At 46.2% G+C, this 22,190-nt stretch overlaps 1 protein-coding gene across 2 annotated transcripts in view; it reads left to right on the top strand.

The window, feature by feature from the left end:
* The first annotated feature begins 19,464 nt into the window (after window positions 1-19,464).
* PHTF1 (putative homeodomain transcription factor 1) overlaps window positions 19,465-22,190 on the top strand; it is a 115,733-nt gene continuing 113,007 nt past the window's right edge. For both annotated transcript variants that reach the window (XM_075264085.1, XM_075264084.1), the window contains exon 1: window positions 19,465-19,593. The gene's annotated coding sequence lies outside the window, so the exon portion shown is untranslated. The remainder of the gene's footprint in view (window positions 19,594-22,190) is intronic.

The raw sequence follows: 22,190 nt of genomic DNA, 5'->3' as shown, positions 1-22,190 counted from the left end.
CTAACTTCTCCCATTTCCCAGCAGGGTATCGTCGAAGGAGAAGAAGAATAAGAACAGAAGACATGCCGAAAAGAGTACCAGAACAACGCTCAGTCCAGGAGCAGCCCTACAAAGTAAAAATCCCACTCTTTTCGGCCCTATAGGAGGACACAGAGTCCTTCCCCACCTGTCCCACCATCACAGGACAGAAAAAAACACACGGGGGGGGAAGGTCCCTGTGCCCTCTTATAGGGCCTAGTCATGTACACTCACCGGCCACTTTATTAGGTACACCTGTCCAACTGCTCGTTAACACTTAATTTCTAATCAGCCAATCACATGGCGGCAACTCAGTGCATTTAGGCATGTAGACATGGTCAAGACAATCTCCTGCAGTTCAAACCAAGCATCAGTACGGGGAAGAAAGGTGATTTGAGTGCCTTTAAACGTGGCATGGTTGTTGGTGCCAGAAGGGCTGGTCTGAGTATTTCAGAAACTGCTGATCTACTGGGATTTTCACGCACAACCATCTCTAGGGTTTACAGAGAATGGTCCGAAAAAGAAAAAACATCCAGTGAGCGGCAGTTCTGTGGGCAGAAATGCGTTGTTGATGCCAGAGGTCAGAGGAGAATGGCCAGACTGGTTCGAGCTGATAGAAAGGCAACAGTGACTCAAATAGCCACCCGTTACAACCAAGGTAGCCAGAAGAGCATCTCTGAACGCACAGTACGTCGAACTTTGAGGCAGATGGGCTACAGCAGCAGAAGACCACACCGGGTGCCACTCCTTTCAGCTAAGAACAGGAAACTGAGGCTACAATTTGCACAAGCTCATCGAAATTGGACAATTGAAGATTGGAAAAACGTTGCCTGGTCTGATGAGTCTCGATTTCTGCTGCAACATTTGGATGGTAGGGTCAGAATTTGGCGTCAACAACATGAAAGCATGGATCCATCCTGCCTTGTATCAACGGTTCAGGCTGGTGGTGGTGGTGTCATGGTGTGGGGAATATTTTCTTGGCACTCTTTGGGCCCCTTGGTACCAATTGAGCATCGTTGCAACGCCAAAGCCTACCTGAGTATTGTTGCTGACCATGTCCATCCCTTTATGACCACAATGTACCCAACATCTGATGGCTACTTTCAGCAGGATAAAGCGCCATGTCATAAAGCTGGAATCATCTCAGACTGGTTTCTTGAACATGACAATGAGTTCACTGTACTCCAATGGCCTCCACAGTCACCAGATCTCAATCCAATAGAGCATCTTTGGGATGTGGTGGAACGGGAGATTCGCATCATGGATGTGCAGCCGACAAATCTGCGGCAACTGTGTGATGCCATCATGTCAATATGGACCAAAATCTCTGAGGAATGCTTCCAGCACCTTGTTGAATCTATGCCACGAAGAATTGAGGCAGTTCTGAAGGCAAAAGGGGGTCCAACCCGTTACTAGCATGGTGTACCTAATAAAGTGGCCCGTGAGTGTATATTTATTAATTGCTGATTAAAAATTCTGCCTGTCCTACCAGCACACAGGGGCAGAAATACCCCACATTGTGCTGTTGTAGGACGACAGGAAATATCTTTAATTAGCCTATATCTCTGGTAGGAGAAACTCCTTGATAGTATCTAAAATACATCTGGTAAGTCTGACACTACATTTTCTGTTTCTTATCTGAAAGAATCTTTCTATTCCACAATTAGATGATGTGATAAAGTTTACCTGGCTGAACTTCCATAGTACAGTAGGATGTCTTGGATGCGGTTCCTACCACCTCTGATTTCAGTCTGTCTAACCATTGTAGATAAGGCTATAGATATAGCAGCAAGCTTGTGAGGATGTATCACTAAGAAAATTCTTCCTCAAGAAAATGCTACAGATTGTAAAACATAATCTCTCCACATCTATGTAATGTTCTGTCTGTAATAAACAGCAGTGGAGGGACTTGGAGGCTGCAGCAACCTCACTTCTGAAAGCTTTAAGACTACTGAACTTTATGAAGATACTTCAGTGCCTTCAGGCTCTAGATCACCGGAGAAGACCATTCTGATTTATTTGGATACTTTATTGAAATCAAACCAACATTTATGTTTGGAAGTGTTATCATTCTTGTCTAGAGTGAGGCATTCCTCTTCTGAAATCTTTCCCAAAGGGAATTTCACAAAGAACTTTTTCACAAGGATTCAGAGACATAATGAAAACTCCTGTTTATTGTAATCTGATTCATCAGAAGAAATCTGGATTGCTGCAGTAGCGAATAGCCCAAGAAGTGTCCACCTACACAGAGAAAAAAATTACTCTTCTCCCTAGTGGCGATGGCCACTTTTCACCTGCATTTTGGGTATATAGCATTGGAGCAGTCTGAATGTTTGATAAAGGTCTATGTTCCAAGGAGTGGGATCCTCTCTGCGCACCCAACATTACTCTAGAAGGAGTCTAATCAATGTAACCCTGATCAACGTGATTTTAACTGCACAAATTTTTTGGGTGTACTGAAAATGGTGCTGAAACCTTCATTTGCTATCCACATCCATCCAATTGGGCTAATCAGCATATGGATACCTGAGTGGGTAAAAACTGCAAACCACAGAGGTAACAGAATACTTGGCTCAGATTTTAGCTGCAGGATTGACACCAAAAATACATGTGACATGTACTCTCCTCCCTTTTAGATCTTCCGTGCCTTGGGCATGGTTGTCTTCATAATAGACTCTGATCTCAGAGGCTTGGGCAAATGTCTTCATAGCTTTCACCATATCTATACACTAGCTGTTTGAACTTACTGTGGTTTATACATTTGATTGTCTCCCTGGACAATTCCTCACTGTACTTGTGCGCAATATATGATACCGACATAAAATCTAAAAAGGAATACAAGAAAGCATATTATATCTCTGTTATGTATGTCACTTTAATAGATTTGAAGGAAAGCAACTTTGAAGATTTATATAAATTAGGCAGTTGGTGCACTGGTGGTGGGTCTTCAGCTCCCTGGAACTCTTGCTGCTCAAGTAGAATGGATGATGTCATAGCAGTGGGATGATCAACGCTCTCTGCATGGCGTTTGTGGGAAAGTTAGCTCGGCAGAAGAAGGGGTGTGGACCCAAACAGTCAAGACAGGGACACAAAATGCAACAAACTGGTTTATTTAGAAAAACACAGGAGAATAAATAAACCTTGACTTCAGGGACAAAATAAATAAAACAAAATACAGCCTTAACTTCAGGCAAAAGCAAAATAAAATCTTGCTTGTCTTAGCGACTAACAAACAGTAGGTTAACCTAACTATACGTGTGGCTTACTTCCAGCCACACAAACAAAACAGGTGCAATATTGTCTTACTAGACTCAGGGTTACAGGACAGAACCATAAACCTCCTTTCACCTCAGGGAACTGCACACAATGCAGGAGCTGCAGCTTTTTTTGGCCCAGTAATGAGCCAAGGAGCTACACCAGGGCTGAGCCTACTCCAGATCCGCCCTGGGCCACACATATGTCAGAAACCTGCGTCTGACATACCTGGGCTCTAGCACTCTGCCTGTCACCTTCTCACAGGTTGTACAGGCAGGAGAAGGAAGAGGTCTGAGTGGCAAGGAAAGTGTTCCAGGTAGTTGAAGGCTTGCCCCCAGTGCACCAGATGTATAACACTTCAAAGTTGTTTTTCTCCAAATCTGCAAACATAGCAAAGGTATGATGTATATCACTGTAATGTGCTTTTTAACACTATAGTGCAGTTGCATATGCTTGGGAGAAGAGACTCCCTTTAAATTTAAATAAGTACCCCAAATGAAGTAGCCTCAGCCATGAATCAAAACAAGTTCTATCATTGAACTGCTTGGCATAATCCAGCGACCTCTGAAAACAATTTCCCTCAAACTACTTTGGTGGGTATCTGCACAGTCCTGCAGTTTGGGCTCTTTACAAGCCCTGCATTAGGAAAGGTACTAACTTATGTGGCACAATTACACACTTCCCTTCTCCATGTAGGCTGACTGCAACTGACAGGATCTTTAACAACCAAGACAGTTGAAGAGACGAGAGGAGGAAGAGGGAAACTGTTTGCATTCCACATGTCCTATACAGATAGCATAAAAGAAAAATAGAGGATGTGAGGATTAGAGATGAGTCAACAGTAAAATATTCGATATTTGTTTCAAATAGCCGCTCAATATTCGACTATTCTAATGAATATTGAACCCTATTATAGTCTATGGGGAAAAATGCTTCATTTCAGGGGAACCCAAAATTTGAGACTCAGGAGGGTCACCAAGTCCACTATGACACCTCAGGAAATGATGCCAACACCTCTGCAATGCAACTGGGACAGCAGGGGAAGCATGCCTGGGGGCATCTAACAAGCCCAAGTCACAGCTTTACCCCACTATCACAGACCATCAACTACACACTTTCCACACTCAAAAAAACACTATCAAAGTGGAAAAATACATGGAAACCTTCTTTCCTCCCCAATTGGATGGACAGAAACCCAAATTTTATTTGATGCAGAGGATTGGACTGAGGACCCAGACATTGACCTTGATTTTGATTATGAAATTGATAACATTTTGGCATCAAGTCCTGGGGGTAACTTTTATTTAGAGGACTGCAAAGGTGGAGAATTGGCTGCAACCACTACTACTGGTAATGGTCCTCTAATATCAGACTCTACATTACCTCTACAGGGTTCTGATCAGGTGTTAATAGTTCAAACAACATGCTCCAGTACTTTAGATGTAGATCAAAAACTACTTTCCCTTCTGACACCAAGCTTCATCATCATCCTGCTGAGATGGTACCACTATAGGAAACCTTGCCTTCAAACGCATGTTCTGGAGCTGTGACTGAGCCAAATCTAAACACAAAGTCCTTTGAAACTGAACAAAATTCACCAGCAGTGTCTTTGGCCCTTGGGGTAAGTTGAGCCTTGCACCAGCAGTGTTTTTGGCTCTTGAGGTGAGTTGAGCCTTGCAACAGCACGTGTCCCGTAAGTTCTGTGCTTTGCACAAAGTTCCACTTGACCACCGACACATGGACAAGTGCATGCGGCCAGGGACGCTACATCTCAATCATGGCACACTGGCTGAATGCAGTTGAGGCTGGGACCGGGTTGCAAACTGTGGTGACCTGCCTTGTCTCCCCGCCCAATATTCCTGGCAGGAGTACTGAAACACCACCCTCCTCCTCCTCCGCCGTTAAATTGACCTCAGCTACGAGCCGGAAATGCTGCAACACTGGCATGGAGAGACGTCAGCAGGCCGTGCTGAAGCTCATCAGCTTGGAGGACAGACAACACAATGCCTCCAAGGTGAGGGATGCCATCCTGGATGATATGGCAATGTGTTTTTCCCCGCTGCATCTGGGGCCAGACATTTTTGTCTTGAGTAATAATGGATGGAACCTGGTAGCGACTCTGGAGCTTGCCAGCCTCCAACACGGTCCATGCCTGGCCCACGTTTTCAACTTATTGGTGCAATGGTTTTTAAAAACGTACCCCAATTTACACGAGCTACTGGTTAAAGTGTTGCACTTGTGCGCCCACTTTGGCAAGTCTACAGTAGCTGCTGCTAGCCTCAATACACTCCAGCAACGCCTACATCTGCCTGAAGCATCGGTTGTTGTGTGAGGTCATCACATGCTGAAACCCTAGATACCATATGTTGAGCAGGGTGTGTGAGCAGCAGAGACCTTTGATGGAGTTCCATCTCCAAAACCCAAGGGTTCATCAACATTATCATGCGCTCATCGCAATTCCTGATATGACAGCTGCGTTAAGCAGGGTGCAGGGTACAACGGTACAACACAGACCAGGCCTGAGCACCAGGAACAGGTGTTAAAATGCTAGCGGATAATGTTTCCAGCTGCTTTTCCACTAGCCAGTCAGCCACTACCTGCAGTCGTGTTCGTGTCCTGATGCCCAAATACTGGAGCATCTGCTATTTCCTACCACTTTTGTGGTTGTGGAGCCGCAACCGGTGTTTCTGGGCCTCAGTGATGATGATGAGACACAGTTGCCATCAGGGTAAGCTGTGGTTATGTGTGGTTTGCAGTAAGGGGAGAGTGAGCAATTGGAAGAGGAGTTGGTGGATGACAAGGCCACTGACCCAACATGGACAGGCGTGATGTCTAGCGGGGAAAGCAGTGTAGATATGGAGGCAAGCTAAGCAGGAAAAAAGGTGGATAGAGGCAGAGGCATAGACAGGGGTGATGTCTAGGGGCGAAAGCAGTGTAGATGTGGAGGCAAGCTAAGCAGGAAAAAAGGTTGCTAGAGGCAGAGGCATGGACAGGGGTGATGTCTAGGGGGGAAAGTAGTGTAGATGTGGATGCAAGCACAGCGGCCAAAAAGGTGGCTAGAGGCAGAGGCATGTCCAGAGGCAGCAAGGCCTAGGTACTAGCCACTCGCGCAAAACTCGCCAATGTTGGCAGACTTATGCGAGATCTCTCCATGTCTTTGAGACGTCCACCAAGAGGGTCAGCTGTGATGACGCACTCGTGAGTGTAACAATCCCGTTCCTGTGTGTGATGCAAGAATCTCTCCTCACCATCAGGGATAACGCATTGTACGCTGAGGAGTCGGGCATAGGAGCAGAACCATCCCAGCAGGATAGTCAGTGCACACTCCTGTCCGCTTCACAGCGTATATTGATGGACGAAGAGAAGGATGACGAAGTGGCAGATGATCTCATTGTCACACAGGAGGCTAGCGGCACTCCCTGGCCAAACTACCACCACTGAGGGGCCTAGTTTCACCAGGAGGGACAAGTATAGGCGCATGTTTCAGGAGTACCTGGCCGACCCCAGCCCTGTCCTTTCCGATCCCTCTGCGCCCTACACTTATTGGGTCTCCAAGTTGGATTTGTGGCTGGAACTTGCGCTATACGCCTTGGAGGTCCTTTCCTGCCCTGACGTCAGCGTGCTATCGGAAAGGTCCTTTCCTGCCTGCACCATCATGCACCTCTTCCCAGCCACTCCCCATCTCCCAGGCGATTCATTGCAGGCAGAAGTACAGTGCAAGCCACCCATATGCCCAAGCCTTCAACGGCCTCATCTAAAAACTGCTCGCCGTTCAGGTATTGGCGTTTATGCTTCTGGATACTCAGGCCTTCCGTCACCAGATGGCAGCTGGGGCACCTCCCTATGCTGGGCCTAGCCGTTACTACTTCTCTTGGTGTGCTGTCCCCCCATTGTGCCTGTACATGTCCCATAACATCAGTCGGGCCCAAAGCTCTGCGCTTGGCTACTAGGTCCACTTGACCACCGACGCATCGACAAGCGCCTGCGGTCAGGGATGCGGTCAGGCCGTGTGAATGTAGTGGAGTCTGGGCCCGGGGTGCAAACTGGGGTGGCCTATCTCCTACCACAGCTCAAAATTCATTGCAGGGGTTCTCTGAAAGCCTACTTCTGCGCTGCAACCTCCACCCCAGCTACGAGCTGGAAACGCTGTAACACTGGCGTGGGGAGATGTCAGCAGGCCGTGCTGAAGCTCATCAGCTTTGGGGACAGACAGCATACTGCCTGGTGAGGGATGCCATCCTGGATGATATGGCAATATGGTTTTCCCCGCTGCACCTGGGCCCAGGCATGTTTGCATATGTGATAATGGCTGGAACCTGGTAGCAGATCTGGAGCTTGCCAGACTCAAACACGGCCCACACATGGCCCACGTTTTCAACTTGTTGGTGCAAAGGTTCTTTGAAACCTACACCATTGTGCCTGTTATACTGGTCAAAGTGCGGCCATTTTTGTAAGTGAAAAGTAGCCTCTGCTAGGCTGAAAACATTCAGAGCACACTCCTGTCATCTTCACACCGTTGGCTAGCGGAGGAAGACAAGGGGATGAAGTGGCATTTCATGTCACTGTCCCACACGAGGCTTCAGGGTGAATGCATCCCATTGCTTCAGGACGGATGGTGTGAAGGGGATTGGAAAATGGAGGAAATGGACAGTGACCCTTACAGTTGGGACAGCGAAGTCATGCCAAGTAACACACTGGCACACATGGCTGACTTCATGTTGGGTTGCTTTTCAAGAGACAAAGGCATAGTTCAAATCATGGAGAGCAAACAATACTGGATTGACCAAAAATTGCATTGAGCTTATATAACGTGACTGAATTGCTGTGTATCACACTTAGCTTAGGGGAGGGGGGGGGGGGGTACAGCATTAAAAACAGGTTTGACTATACATGGCCTGACTGAATGAACGGCTGTCTCCCACTTAGCTTTGGGGGGTACAGCATGTGGAAAGCTGGATGTTCCGTATATTGGCTGAATGAATTGTTGTGTATACCACTTAGCTTTGGGGGTACAGCATTAAAAACAGGTTTGACCATACATGGCCGGACTGAATGAATGGCTGTCTCCGACTTAGCTTTGGGGGGTACAGCATTGAAAACAGGTTTGACCATACATGGCCTGACTAAATGAACGGCTGTCTCCCACTTAGCTTTGGGGAGTAGACTCTTAAAAATTGGATGGAGCTGATATAGCCTGATTGAATTGATGTGTCTCCCACTTAGCTTTGGGGAGTAGACTCTTAAAAATTGGATGGAGCTGATATAGCCTGATTGAATTGATGTGTCTCCCAGTTAGCTTTGGGGGGTAGACCCTTAAAAATTGGATTGAGCGTACATAGCCTGACTGAATTTCTGTGTCTCTCTCCTAGGTTTTGGGGGTATACACCGTGAAAAACTCGATTGAGCGTACATAGCCTGACTGAATTTTGGTGTCTCCCACCTAGGTTTTTGGGGGTACACACCGTGAATATCTGGATTGCGTGTACATTGCCGGACCTAATTGCTCTGTATCCCTGTTTTGGGGGGACACTGCCTGCAAAGCTAGGTTGAGCGTATCTGGCTGGACTGAATTGCTCTGTATCCCTGTTAGGTGTTTTGGGGGGACACTGCCTGCAAAGCTGTGTTGAGCGTATCTGGCTGGACTGAATTGCTCTGTATCCCTGTTAGGTGTTTTGGGGGGACACTGCCTGCAAAGCTGTGTTGAGCGTATCTGGCTGGACTGAATTGCTCTGTATCCCTTTTAGGTGTTTTGGGGGGACACTTCCTGCAAAGATGGGTTGAGCGTATCTGGCTGGACTGATTTGCTCTGTATCCCTGTTAGGTGTTTTGGTGGGACACTGCCTGCAAAGCTGTGTTGAGCGTATCTGGCTGTACTGAATTGCTCTGTATCCCTGTTAGGTGTTTTGGGGGGACACTGCCTGCAAAGCTGTGTTGAGCGTATCTGGCTGGACTGAATTGCTCTGTATCCCTTTTAGGTGTTTTGGGGGGACACTTCCTGCAAAGCTGTGTTGAGCGTATCTGGCTGGACTGATTTGCTCTGTATCCCTGTTAGGTGTTTTGGGGGGACACTGCCTGCAAAGCTGTGTTGAGTGTATCTGGCTGGACTGAATTGCTCTGTATCCCTGTTAGGTGTTTTGGTGGGACACTGCCTGCAAAGCTGGGTTGAGTGTATCTGGCTGGACTGAATTGCTCTGTATCCCTGTTAGGTGTTTTGGGGGGGACACTGCCTGCAAAGCTGGGTTGAGTGTATCTGGCTGGACTGAATTGCTCTGTATCCCTGTTAGGTGTTTTGGGGGGACACTGCCTGCAAGGCTGTGTTGAGCGTATCTGGCTGGACTGAATTGCTCTGTATCCCTGTTAGGTGTTTTGGGGGGACACTGCCTGCAAAGCTGTGTTGAGTGTATCTGGCTGGACTGAATTGCTCTGTATCCCTGTTAGGTGTTTTGGTGGGACACTGCCTGCAAAGCTGGGTTGAGTGTATCTGGCTGGACTGAATTGCTCTGTATCCCTGTTAGGTGTTTTGGGGGGGACACTGCCTGCAAAGCTGGGTTGAGTGTATCTGGCTGGACTGAATTGCTCTGTATCCCTGTTAGGTGTTTTGGGGGGACACTGCCTGCAAAGCTGTGTTGAGCGTATCTGGCTGGACTGAATTGCTCTGTATCCCTGTTAGGTGTTTTGGGGGGACACTGCCTGCAAAGCTGTGTTGAGCGTATCTGGCTGGACTGAATTGCTCTGTATCCCTGTTAGGTGTTTTGGGGTGACACTGCCTGCAGAGCTGTGTTGAGCATATCTGGCTGTACTGAATTGCTCTGTATCCCTGTTAGGTGTTTTGGGGGGGACACTGCCTGTAAAGCTGTGTTGAGCGTATCTGGCTGGACTGAATTGTGTTGTTGTTTTGGGGGGGACACTGCCTGCAAAGATGGGTTGAGTGTATCTGGCTGGACTGAATTGCTCTGTATCCCTGTTAGATGTTTGGGGGGACACTGCCTGCAAAGCTGGGTTGAGTGTATATCGTTGGACTGAATTGCTCTGTATTCCTGTTTTGGGGGAGACACCCTGTTGAAAGCTCGACTCCTCTCCCTGCAGTGTATAGCTCTGAAAAGAGCTGTTGTTGTTCTACCATTTTTCCCTGCCTATCTGAAGCTAATCCCTATCTAGCCCTCAGCAGCACGTCTGTCCCTATGTCTGAAATACGGAAAATGAAACGAAGATGGCGGCTGATGTTCTTATAAATCAGAGGTCACATGTTTTCAGCAGCCAATGGGTTTTTTAAAATTTTTTCAATTCCTCTGTTGTCGTAGTTCCTGTCCCACCTCCCCTGCACAGTTATTGGTGCAAAAAAACGCGCCAGGGAAGATGGAAGGGGATACAAATTTTTACTTCGTATGCCGCGTGGTATTCGATTGGAAACGAATACTTCGAACAGCCTGATATTCGATCGAATACCTATTCGATCGAATGGTGTTCGCTCATCTCTAGTAAGGATTGGTTGGTTATTTAAGCTTTTATGGCTACTAACAAGAGATGAGCGAACAGTGTTCTATCGAACACATGTTCGATCGGATATCAGGCTGTTCGATGTGTTCGATTCGAATCGAACATCACGTGGCAAACTCCAAAAAAATTCGATTCCCCTCCCTCCCTGGCGCTTTTTTTGCACCAATAACAGCGCAGGGGAGGTGGGACAGGAACTACGACACCGGAGGCATCGAAAAAAATCGGAAAAAGTCATTGGCTGCCGAAATCAGGTGACCTCCATTTTAGACGAATAGTGGATTTCAAATCCGGGTCATATAGGAATGCATTGGACAGCGCTGATTGGCCAGAGTACGGAACTTGACCAATCAGTGTTGGCTCTGCTGGAGGAGGCGGAGTCTAAGATCGCTCCACACCAGTCTCCATTCAGGTCCGACCTTAGACTCCGCCTCCTCCGGCAGAGCCAGCGCTGATTGGCCGAAGGCTGGCCAATGCATTCCTATTGGTAGCAGTGCTGAGCCAGTTCTGCTCAACTACACCGTGTGCCGGTCAGCCCATCTGATATAGCAGAGCCGAGTGTGCACACTCAGCTCTGCTACATCTGATGTGCCGGTCAGCCCATCTGATATAGCAGAACCGAGTGTGTGATGTAGCAGAGTCGAGTGTGCACACTCGGCTCTGCTACATCTGATGTGCCGGTCAGCCCATCTGATATAGCAGAGCCGAGTGTGAATATAGGAATCCATAGGAATGCATTGGCCAGCGCTGATTGGCCAGAGTACGGAATTCGACCAATCAGCGCTGGCTCTGCCGGAGGAGGCGGAGTCTAAGGTCGGACCTGAATGGAGACTGGTGTGGAGCGATCTTAGACTCCGCCTCCTCCAGCAGAGCCAGCACTGATTGGTCGAATTCTGTACTCTGGCCAATCAGCGCTGGCCAATGCAATGACAGGGATGACAGGGATTTCCATGCAATCAGCCCATCTGATATAGCAGAGCCGAGTGTGTGATGTAGCAAAGCCGAGTGTGTGATGTAGCAGAGCCGAGTGTGCACACTCGGCTCTGCTACATCTGATGTGCCGGTCAGCCCATCTGATATAGCAGAGCCGAGTGTGTGATGTAGCAGAGCCGAGTGTGCACACTCGGCTCTGCTACATCTGATGTGCCGGTCAGCCCATCTGATATAGCAGAGCCGAGTGTGTGATATAGCAGAGCCGAGTGTGAATATAGGAATCCATAGGAATGCATTGGCCAGCGCTGATTGGCCAGAGTACGGAATTCGACCAATCAGCGCTGGCTCTGCCGGAGGAGGCGGAGTCTAAGGTCGGACCTGAATGGAGACTGGTGTGGAGCGATCTTAGACTCCGCCTCCTCCAGCAGAGCCAGCGCTGATTGGTCGAATTCCGTATTCTGGCCAATCAGCGCTGGCCAATGCATTTCTATGGGGAAAAGTTAGCTTGCGAAAATCGCAAGCTGACAGGGATTTCCATGAAATAAAGTGACTTTTATGCCCCCAGACATGCTTCCCCTGCTGTCCCAGTGTCATTCCAGGGTGTTGGCATCATTTCCTGGGGTGTCATAGTGGACTTGGTGACCCTCCAGACATGGATTTGGGTTTCCCCCTTAACGAGTATATGTTCCCCATAGACTATAATGGGGTTCGAAACACGTTCGAACACACGAACAGTGAGCGGCTGTTCGAATAGAATTTCGAACCTCGAACATTTTAGTGTTCGCTCATCTCTACTACTAACACCTGCCCTTTAATCTTCCTTCTATTTTGCCTTATTTTGCCTTTTATTCTAACCTGTCTTTATGTATTTTGGGTTTCCGACCTGAAAAATGTGGGCCTCCTTCTACCTTGATCTACAGTTTCCTAACCTATGGCCCCCACATAATATATATAATTTTACACAATGTTCTTCACATATTATAATGCTCTACAGTGACCCCACACAGTATAAAATGCTCCACAGTGGCCTGACACAATATAAAATGTTTCCAAGAGCCCTCACAATATAAAATGCTCCACAGTGGCCACACGCAGTATAATACCTCAGGCTGCTCCTCATTCCCAAGAGAATAATAAGTGGAAACATTTACAATCAGCTCTCCTGTTCGTCCTCTTGATGTCTGGAGGCATCCTGTGGTCATCCAGCTTCCTCTTCAGGCCTCTTGTGACATCATGTTCAGCGGGGTCACTGCTACGACTTGTAATTGGGCCTCAGTGATTGACCCGGTTTTATGATGATACATACCCTATGTGACTACTGAGGCTTAATCACAGACCCCTGATGTGCATGACATCAGTTAGAGGCTGAAGATTTTGTCAGGACATCTCTGAATGCCCTCGGGAGTGCCTGGACCCACTGAAGAAGGCAGTGCAGTGTTCCACTATCGATGCAGCTGCTAATTTTAATCAGGCTGCCATCAGCGAGGATTGCAGCAGAGCCAGGGATAGATAAGTAACAGTGTTTTTTTATGTTGGTATCCCTCCTGGGTCTCCAGAGTATACAGTAATAATTGTTCATGGGGCATAATACTGGGTGAAGGGGCCACTATGGGGTATAATACTGTGTGCAGAGGCCACTATGGGGGCATAATACTGTGTACAGGGGCCACCGTGGGGCATAATGGTGCATGCCGGAATGCGGGGCGGGGGGGGGGGGGCAGTCAGGGTCTTCAGCGTCGGTCGGGGGGGGGGGGGGGGGGTGCCAATGTCAGGAGTTTACCATGGGGCTCCGCTGTTTGTAGTTACGCCACTGATAAAGGAAGTACTTAAACTTCTCCCTTCTTTTAAAACCACTTCTGACTTTTGCTCAAAAAACCCACAGAATTTCCACAACATATGGCCTTAGCCTTCAGCATAGTTTTGTTATTCAGATGTTCTTTAACTAGTAAAGCTTTGGCAGCACCACTATGGTTGAGCCATAACTTGTTTTATTTTGCAGAGTGTTTGAAGACTGTTTTTTGGTGAACAAGGTATGGTTTTTTTCACTATCCACAGCTAAGCTATAGGAAAAATCGTAAGGGAGGCTATGGCCTAGTGGCACTGGAGTCCTAGATTTTGATGTGGGCAACATCTGAAAAGAGTTTGTATGTTTTCCTTATGTTTGTGTGGGTATGAATGGGCCTGAATATTCCCACAAGAAAAAAAACTTTGGACTCCTTGAAACTAAAACAGGAAAAAGAAGGTAAACAGGATGGCACTGCTGGATCTGTAAATAAAAGTCCTAGTAGACTGGAGGTGAATATGAGGAATACAACCTTGTATATTAAGAGCCGTGGGGGTGCTCAACGACCAGAAAAAAGGCACTATGGCAATAGAAAAAATGTAGAAAAATTGGAAGGGCACTCACCCACACCGAGGCTCATCTTCATAAAAGACTTCTTTTATTGAGGTAACACATCTTTAAAAGCAATTAGTGCAGGGAGGGAAGAACAGCATAAAGTGGCAAGAAGGCAGCAGCCGTTTCAAGCAGCTATGTGCGCTTTCTCAAGCCTTAGAATGCAAATGTAAATTGCATTCTAAGGCTTGAGAAAGCGCACATAGCTGCTTGAAACGGCTGTTGCCTTCTTGCCACTTTATGCTGTTCTTCCCTCCCTGCACTAATTGCTTTTAAAGATGTGTTACCTCAATAAAAGAAGTCTTTTATGAAGATGAGCCTCGGTGTGGGTGAGTGCCCTTCCAATTTTTCTACATTTTTTCTAAAACAGGGTCTATTCATATGGAGTATTTTCAATGAGTTCTGCGCGGAAAATGGAACCCATCGAAGTCAATGGGAGGTTTTTTTTCCACGCTGATTCTGACGCGGATTCCACACCAGAATCAGCACCTAAATACTCAGTGTGAATGGACCCTAAAACTTGCAAAGGCTCAAAAGGCTTTCAACTAAGGATTTCAGTACTAGAAGTAGGTCCCAAACAGGCTAAGCTTGTAGGTTTCTAAGACAGTACCTTGACTTCCCTCATGAATCCTTAATCTAGGGCCTCTTTCACCCACTGCTTACCAGATAAAATCAGTAAACTGAAATATGTATACCCAAAGTATTAGGATTCAATGCAGAAAAATAAAATAAAATAAAAATCCAGCATACCATATATATAAAATGTAACTTTTACTTCATCAGATTAAAAAAACATCCAATTGACGATGATCCAAGACATGATGTCATCAAATGTATAGCTTACAAGTTTTGGGAAGCCACTGTTAGTCCCTTAACCGTAGCTTGAGTAAGGAACTAACTGTGGCTTCCCGAAATGTGTAAGCTATACATTTGATTCTAACATGTCTTGGATCCTCGTCAATTGGATGTTTTTGTGATGAAATAAAAGTTACATTATATATATATAGAGAGAGAGAGAGAGAGAGAGAGAGAGAGAGAGAGAGAGAGAGCATGCTGGAATTAATTATTTTTTTTGCATTGTATTAAGCTCTTTAGCAGTCCAGAGCGTTTTTTCCACATAGCCCATTGTTCATGCTCTGCATATAAGATTGCATATTTGCCTTATTGTTGGTTGGTTGAGCGATACTACTTGTTGTGTTGTCTAATGTTACCGTAGGATTCAAGCCCTAGTTGAATACTGCCTCTAGAATATAATCTGAAAACCCTTAAGCGATGAATTTAACCATTGCAGATGCTGACTTTCACAGTTGAAAGGGGTTGATCTTGTTCAGTAATGAGGCCAGCTCAGCATGAGGATCTTGTTTGTTAGGTTGTCCATGCCCACTAATGTGCATGAAGACTCGATCACAGTAAATATTCTTATTTTTCTCCAATTCAATCTCTGAATGAACTGCTCTGAAAGATGGCCTAGGCACTGCTGCAATGGCAATCACTCATGTTCCAGTTCCGAAGAATCTTGTGTCTTACTTGAAGAAGAGACAATCTTAGGCTGACTGCTGGTTGCTTGTGCTGCAGCATTTGGAGTTGGGTCTGTCAGTCTTGTGATGAACTCCTCACACACACACATACATACACAATAAGAGTTAAGGGTAGGTACTGTTGGAAATCCCATTGCCTATTCCATCTGTGAATGTCATGGGCAACGTGATTTAAAGGGGTGCTTGTTAAGGTTTCATTAGCGTAAAATTTGGGTTTCTGTCCATACAATTGGGGAGGAAAGAAGGTTTCCAGGTATTTTTCCACTTTCATAGTAGTTTTTTGAGTGTGGAAAGTGTGTAGTTGATAGGCTGTGATAGTGGGGTAAAACAGTGACTTGGGCTTGTTAGATGCCCCCCGAACATGCTTCCCCTGCTGTCCCAGTTGCATTCCAGAGGTGTTGTCATCATTTCCTGAGGTGTCGTAGTGGACTTGGTGACCCTCCTCAGTCGAATAGTGGTTTCCCCTGAAACAAAATGTTTTCCCCCATAGACTATATTGGGATTCGATATTTGTTCGAATAGTCGAATATTGAGGGGCTATTCAAAATGAATATCGAATATTTCACTGTTCGCTCCTATAAAAACTATTTCTGAAAGATGCATAGTTATTAGAGATGAGCGAACACTAAAATGTTCGAGGTTCGAAATTCGATTCGAACAGCCGCTCACTGTTCGAGTGTTCGAATGGGTTTCGAACCCCATTATAGTCTATGGGGAACATAAACTCGTTAAGGGGGAAACCCAAATTCGTGTCTGGAGGGTCACCAAGTCCACTATGACACCCCAGGAAATGATGCCAACACCTCTGGAATCACACTGGGACAGCAGGGGAAGCATGTCTGGGGGCATAAAAGTCACTTTATTTCATGGAAATCCCTGTCAGTTTGCGATTTTCGCAAGCTAACTTTTCCCCATAGAAATGCATTGGCCAGTGCTGATTGGCCAGAGTACGGAACTCGACCAATCAGCGCTGGCTCTGCTGGAGGAGGCGGAGTCTAAGATAGCTCCACACCAGTCTCCATTCAGGTCCGACCTTAGACTCCGCCTCCTCCGGCAGAGCCAGCGCTGATTGGCCGAAGGCTGGCCAATGCATTCCTATGCGAATGCAGACTTAGCAGTGCTGAGTCAGTTTTGCTCAACTACACATCTGATGCACACTCGGCACTGCTACATCAGATGTAGCAATCTGATGTAGCAGAGCCGAGGGTGCACTAGAACCCCTGTGCAAACTCAGTTCACGCTAATAGAATGCATTGGCCAGCGCTGATTGGCCAATGCATTCTATTAGCCCGATGAAGTAGAGCTGAATGTGTGTGCTAAGCACACACATTCAGCACTGCTTCATCACGCCAATACAATGCATTAGCCAGTGCTGATTGGCCAGAGTACGGAATTCGGCCAATCAGCGCTGGCTCTGCTGGAGGAGGCGGAGTCTAAGGTCGGACCTGAATGGAGACTGGTGTGGAGCGATCTTAGACTCCGCCTCCTCCAGCAGAGCCAGCGCTGATTGGCCGAATTCCGTACTCTGGCCAATCAGCGCTGGCCAATGCATTCTATTAGCTTGATGAAGCAGAGTGTGCACAAGGGTTCAAGCGCACCCTCGGCTCTGATGTAGCAGAGCTGAGGCTGCACAAGGGTTCAAGCGCACCCTCGGCTCTGATGTAGGAGAGCCGAGGGTGCACTTGAACCCTTGTGCACCCTCAGCTCTGCTACATCAGAGCCGAGGGTGCGCTTGAACCCTTGTGCACACTCTGCTTCATCAAGCTAATAGAATGCATTGGCCAGCGCTGATTGGCCAATGTATTCTATTAGCCTGATGAAGTAGAGCTGAATGTGTGTGCTAAGCACACACATTCAGCTCTACTTCATCGGGCTAATAGAATGCATTGGCCAGCGCTGATTGGCCAGAGTACGGAACTCGACCAATCAGCGCTGGCTCTGCTGGAGGAGGCGGAGTCTAAGATCGCTCCACACCAGTCTCCATTCAGGTCCGACATTAGACTCCGCCTCCTCCAGCAGAGCCAGCGCTGATTGGCCGAATTCCGTACTCTGGCCAATCAGCACTGGCTAATGCATTGTATTGGCGTGATGAAGCAGTGCTGAATGTGTGTGCTTAGCACACACATTCAGCTCTACTTCATCGGGCTAATAGAATGCATTGGCCAATCAGCGCTGGCCAATGCATTCTATTAGCGTGAACTGAGTTTGCACAGGGGTTCTAGTGCACCCTCGGCTCTGCTACATCAGATTGCTACATCTGATGTAGCAGTGCCGAGTGTGCATCAGATGTGTAGTTGAGCAAAACTGACTCAGCACTGCTAAGTCTGCATTCGCATAGGAATGCATTGGCCAGCCTTCGGCCAATCAGCGCTGGCTCTGCCGGAGGAGGCGGAGTCTAAGGTCGGACCTGAATGGAGACTGGTGTGGAGCGATCTTAGACTCCGCCTCCTCCAGCAGAGCCAGCGCTGATTGGTCGAGTTCCGTACTCTGGCCAATCAGCGCTGGCCAATGCATTCTATTAGCCCGATGAAGTAGAGCTGAATGTGTGTGCTTAGCACACACATTCAGCTCTACTTCATCAGGCTAATAGAATACATTGGCCAATCAGCGCTGGCCAATGCATTCTATTAGCTTGATGAAGCAGAGTGTGCACAAGGGTTCAAGCGCACCCTCGGCTCTGATGTAGCAGAGCTGAGGGTGCACAAGGGTTCAAGCGCACCCTCGGCTCTGATGTAGCAGAGCTGAGGGTGCACAAGGGTTCAAGTGCACCCTCGGCTCTCCTACATCAGAGCCGAGGGTGCGCTTGAACCCTTGTGCAGCCTCGGCTCTGCTACATCAGAGCCGAGGGTGCGCTTGAACCCTTGTGCACACTCTGCTTCATCAAGCTAATAGAATGCATTGGCCAGCACTGATTGGCCAGAGTACGGAATTCGGCCAATCAGCGCTGGCCAATGCATCCCTATGGGAAAAAGTTTATCTCACAAAAATCACAATTACACACCCGATAGAGCCCCAAAAAGTTATTTTTAATAACATTCCCCCCTAAATAAAGGTTATCCCTAGCTATCCCTGCCTGTACAGCTATCCCTGTCTCATAGTCACAAAGTTCACATTCTCATATGACCCGGATTTGAAATCCACTATTCGTCTAAAATGGAGGTCACCTGATTTCGGCAGCCAATGACTTTTTCCAATTTTTTTCAATGCCCCCGGTGTCGTAGTTCCTGTCCCACCTCCCCTGCGCTGTTATTGGTGCAAAAAAGGCGCCAGGGAAGGTGGGAGGGGAATCGAATTTTGGCGCACTTTACCACGTGGTGTTCGATTCGATTCGAACATGGCGAACACCCTGATATCCGATCGAACATGTGTTCGATAGAACACTGTTCGCTCATCTCTAATAGTTATGTACAAAGAGGCACATAGGACCAATGACCATCCACCCTCCCATCCAACATTCTATCCCTATGTGCCTCTTTGTACATAACTATGCATCCTTAAGAAATAGTTTTCATACTATACCTGAGGAAGCTTGTAATCTGTCATAATTATTAGTTAGCCATTAAAAAAGGTATCAACTACTGAAGACTCTCACGTTTTTTTGTTTTTTTTTTAAAAATGTCACTTGTAAGGCAGTAGTTTAAAAAGTGAGTATAGCTTGTAATATTTAGGTGTATCCAGGCCTTTATAGTAAAAACCTAAAACACTATATAATAGCTTTGCTACTTGTTTAGTACTACTACTTTGACATGACAGGTAAGAAGTACTGTCTCTTTAAATGCACTCTAGCTACAATGGATTTCATCACAGACCCGGAAAAAGGAAGTGTGAGCTGGTGTGAGTGTGTATAGTCTGTGCTGAGCTGACACCTGACTATGTGAGCTCCAGCCAGCTATATCCATAGTGCAGTATGGGCAGTGCGTGCTTAGTCACTGGCTGTAATGCAGATTTAGAGCCCAAACTGTAAGTAACATTGGGTTTGCTTAGGGATTATTATCCTAATTCTAATGTCACTGTGCAGATCTCTCTGTGTGTCACGCACGTTACATCTATACATAATTTATTCCTCTATTGTACTTGTCTGCATATTTGCTCAAGCTGCTGTCAGTAGAGTGAGAGGCTTCTGGATACTTTGTATGATAATGCAGTCATTCTTCTCTTTACGTGGTCTAAACTCATTCGCTATCATAATATTTTGGCATACTTTAATATATCTTTCTTTGTAATTGTACTATAGAACTAAAATGTAATTCAGTGCGCTATATATGTACAATAGAAGCTGGTAGTTACTGGTTTATGAAATATTTTGGACTAATGGTCATAGAAATGTATGGACTCATATAATGTTAGCGGACCTAACTGTTTACTTACATAATGCTACTGTCACTGTGTCAGAGGAATTTCCTAATAGGTTTTCTCTGTTCAGTCTTCTACTTCTGGTCTTGAGAAATTTCACATCACACTGCAATTCAGAGCTGTAAGCAAATACCATACTGGTTTATCACATTCTAGATTAATGAAGACATTTCTAATATATTAGCAATCACAAGATAGAGGTGTTGTCACAGAACTGCTTTCTTTAGAGCACTATCATACTAGTACAATTGCTTACCTCAGGGCTGGCTCCAGGTTTTGGTGGGCCCTTGGGCGACATAGTCTCAGTGGGCCTCCTGTCAGTCATGGCATTACAGTAAATCCAAGTTTATTTCGAAAGTTATATCTTTTTTTTTTCTGTTCAGACTTTATCTATATTGTTTAAAACAATAACAAATAGAGATGAGCGAGTAGTACTCGATCGAGTAGGTATTCGATCGAATACTACGGTATTCAAAATACTCGTACTCAATCGAGTACCACTCGCTATTCGAATGTAAAAGTTTGATGCAGAACCAGCATTGATTGGCCGAATGCTATACAGTCGGCCAATCAACGCTGGTTCTTCTCCTACCTTTACAAGTCTTCTTCGTGCAGCTTCCCCGCGGCATCTTCCGGCTCTGAATTCACTCTGCCAGGCATCGGGCCTGGGCAGAGCCAACTGCACATGTCCGCTTGTAGTGCGGGCATGTGCAGTCGACTCTGCCCAGGCCCGATGCCTGGCAGAGTGAATTCAGAGCCGGAAGATGCCGTGGGGAAGCTGCACGGAGAAGACTTCTCGGAGGATCCAGCCCAACCCTCACTCGTGGACTTGGTAAGTATAATTTGATCGAATGTTGCCTACCCCTGAAATGAGCATTTTCCCCCCATAGACTATAATAGGGTTCGATATTCGATTCGAGTAGTCGAACATTGAGGGGCTACTTGAAATGAATATCGAACCTCGAACATTTTACTGTTCACTCATCTCTAATAACAAACAAGAGAAGAATGTTTCCATCTTGTTTTTGACATTGAAGTGAATGTTGATGGATACAAATGCTGTCCTTCCATGAGAACAACAAACTGGAAAGTGTGTATCTATCTGCTGGCCACATACATACCAGCTGCCCAGGTCAGTTACAGAAGTTCTATATATCACTTGGAGAATACAGAAGCCAAAGAGGGGACAGAGGTCAGAGGTGAAATATTAGCAGGACAGATAACAGCAAGTTTACCAAGGGAAGAGACTTATTATAAGCCTGTATTGTTAATAAAATGTATGTTTTCAGTTCTCAGATGAATAGTGGGTCCCCTTGAATCCAGTGTACCCCAGCATCTGTCTGGGTTTTCCTAGTGCTGACCTCAGCCCTCTCTTAACAGATAGACAATAGGTTATTGTATAAGATTATAATGGCACGTTATTAGTGCAATGTTTGACAACAAGAAGATTCCAGCATTGCAAAATGTAGTTATTAGACTGCCACTGATAATACTATAATAGAAAAATACTATTGAAGCAATGCCTTAATATGATGAATCTCACTACGAGTCAAGAATTTTAGGGTGCCCGATCCCCTGGTGGTAGTGTCTTGTGCAACAAAACCATCTGTGCTTTTACACAAATTACTATACTTTTTATCTGTATGCTTTTGGTTTTTCATTTGAAACTTGTTAAAAACATGACTACATAGCTAAAAGTCATGTCATCGTATGTTTTTTTTTTTTTTTTTTCCAATCCTGTGTGAAAAGTTCAAGTGCATACATAAAAAATAGTCTCCCCTCCAGGCATCTCTTCCAGCCAGAAAAGTAAAGGATACTATAGGTGGTCACAGTCTCCTTTCAGTTCTATTAACTTCATAAATAGCCAAAAAGCAACCTTGACTGTTTCATAAACTCCCACTAACTTAACCCGGTTGGGCAGTACCCTATCACAAATTAATGTCTTCTATTGTGAATATAACATAAAGATGTGAGTTGGAGTTTACCCTTGGAATGGAGTCTACCACCTCCTCCCAGCATATTCCATGGCTACTACTACTATGGAGCACATTCCAGTAATAAACAATATATCTCTGCTATGTAGGTCACTTTTGTAGATCTGGAGAAGAACAACGTTGAAGTCTTATGCAATTAGGTAGTTGGTGCACTGGGGGTGGGTCTTTAATTCGCTGGAGCACTGATCTGTCTGCTCAGATAGGATGGGT

Source organism: Leptodactylus fuscus, chromosome 2 (genome assembly GCF_031893055.1).
Source record: "Leptodactylus fuscus isolate aLepFus1 chromosome 2, aLepFus1.hap2, whole genome shotgun sequence".
NCBI classification, from domain to species: domain Eukaryota; kingdom Metazoa; phylum Chordata; class Amphibia; order Anura; family Leptodactylidae; genus Leptodactylus; species Leptodactylus fuscus.
This window is presented reverse-complemented; position numbering and strand designations above follow the sequence as displayed.